The sequence below is a fragment of the Palaemon carinicauda genome, chromosome 9 (assembly GCF_036898095.1).
Source record: "Palaemon carinicauda isolate YSFRI2023 chromosome 9, ASM3689809v2, whole genome shotgun sequence".
NCBI classification, from domain to species: domain Eukaryota; kingdom Metazoa; phylum Arthropoda; class Malacostraca; order Decapoda; family Palaemonidae; genus Palaemon; species Palaemon carinicauda.
The window spans coordinates 145,300,346-145,302,845 of record NC_090733.1 but is presented as its reverse complement, the minus strand read 5'-3'; positions in this window follow the sequence as shown (position 1 = coordinate 145,302,845).

Sequence of the window (2,500 nt, the reverse complement as noted above, 5' to 3'; positions counted from 1 at the left end):
TTAGAGAAAACATTAGAAAAGTGAACAATGTTACACGTCAAGCTTTAAAATTAACGTTGTTGGTATGTAGGTCCAGTAGCAATTGTACACGAAATTAACCTGGATTTCTGACAATGTATTAAAGCAAGGTTCTCTGGGCGCCTTTCCCATTTGGCATCGTCCTTCTACTCGTGTGACGAAGGGGCGGCGAAGTGGAAAGGAGCGAAGGAACTACTTAGGAAGCGTTTGCTTATGCAGATGTCTTCGCAAATGGTTACCCTGTAAAGGATTTTGTTGATGCTGTTGCTAAATATTGAGAGAGAGAGAGAGAGAGAGAGAGAGAGAGAGAGAGAGAGAGAGAGAGAGAGAGAGTTAATTCTAGTGAGAGAATTAGAAGAATTATTTATTTCAAAACGATTTTGGAAATTGGGGTTTTTAACTGGAATGGTTTTTTTTTATGTTAATTTCACAGAGAGAGAGAGAGAGAGAGAGAGAGAGAGAGAGAGAGAGAGAGAGAGAGAGAGAGAGTTAATTCTAGTGAGATAATTAGAAGAATTATTAAGTTCAAGACGAATTATGAAATTAGGCTTTTAACTGGAATGGTGTTATGTTAATTCCAGAGAGAGAGAGAGAGAGAGAGAGAGAGAGAGAGAGAGAGAGAGGATGCACTGAATGTTGGTTGATGGTCGTTTGCTCATACTACACTATTAGCTCGTTGATTTTAAATGTCATTAAACTTTAATGGTAAATTTGGATTGGTTTAGATTGATTAGGTAATTCCCAGAGATTTGGTTTGGTTTAGACTGATTAGGTAATTCCTGCAGACTTGCTCTGATGATTAACCTATATTTTTAATATTTTACTCGAGATTATGTCACTGGTTTTGCAGATCATCGTTATATCTTCTTTTACTACATTTTGTGAATTAGTTTCTTCCATAGTAAATTCTATCTCCCATAAACATGCACAAGATGGACTCCTGAAATTATGAAAATACGCAAACAGTCGTGTGTACTAAATAGTGAAAGTAAACCTCCAGCAAAAAAGATTACATTAAAATAATTTTTTTCTATCCACATCAAAAGATGTTAATGAGTACGGACGTCCGAAAAAGAATGTCACCCCCACATTGAAAGCAACATTCGCGCCGCCACATCATTAAGACGGCGTTGAAAGTATGCGGGTAGAGCTTGTTAATTACAATCACCCTGTTGCATTAATTTCCTCAATAACATCTCGTTGCAAAGTGGTTTTATCATCGGAAGCCAATTAGAAGGAGACGGCTCCTTGGGACTTCCTCGAAGAATTTTTATGGCGACTTGGAGAAAGTAACGAGAGACACCGTCACTTCAGCTTCTTCGACGGAGACCCAGTGGGAGGGTTCAGCTTCGTGGCCAACTGAAAGGGTGAAGAAATAAACGAATGACATCATAATTTTACAACAATTATACCTTTTTTAACCATCAACTGGTGTCAGACGAACAAACTCCTGTACCAAGGGCTGGACATAGAACCAAAAAACGTTTCCTCTCCCTGCCGTCTTTTCTCAAACTACTTCTAATACCATCTAACATCGCGATGAGTGTCTGCCCCTCTCTTTTATTCTTCTCCTGTACTTCTCTTTCTCCCTTTTTCCTTATTCTTTCCCATCCCGAGTGCCTGCCTTCGGGCTATAAACTGGATTGTATCCAGGGGTACTTATCCTTTCCCCATATTCCCCCCATCCCTATCCTTATCCGTAGATAGAATGACACAACGAGCACCCTTTCTTCGAGTACGATTAGGTTACTAATTGGATCAGAACAGAGCAGTTGCTTCAAGTTGGTTGTTGGTTTGCGGTGTCTTTTCAACTTTGAGTACTAACGTCATCGTGTTTTCTCGCTTGACGTACGAAGTTTTAAGTTTTGTTGATTTGTGATAATCATAAAGAGTATCCTTTCGTTCCTTAATTTGCTTTTTGTTTCTTTCTCTCGATGTATTCTTTCTTTACTGGCATAATCATTTCGTTGTTCTTCGGTGCTTTCACAGATTTTATTATTATTATTATTATTATTATTATTATTATTATCATTACTAGCCAAGCTACAACCTTAGTTGGAAAAGCAAGATGCTATAAGCCCAAGGGCTCCAATAGGGAAAAAATAGCCCAGTGAGGAAAGGAAATAAGTAAATAAATGATGAGAACAAATCAACAATAAATCATTCTAAAAAGTAACAACGTCAAAACAGTCATGTCATATATAAACTATTAACAACGTCAAAATAGATATGTCATATATAAACTATAAAGACTTATGTTAGCCTGGTCAAAATAGAATTATTTGCTGCAACTTTGAACTTTTGAAGTTCTACTGATTCTTTATAATTCTTTCTATATTTTCGTTTGTTCCTTTCCGGGCAAGAATAATATTTTTTAAAGCTTATGGTATCATTTCCCATGCTAATAATCAATGTTGTTCTTGTTTTATAAGTTGGTGTCAAACGATCAACGCTCACTTAAGAGATAAGGGGGCTATCATGA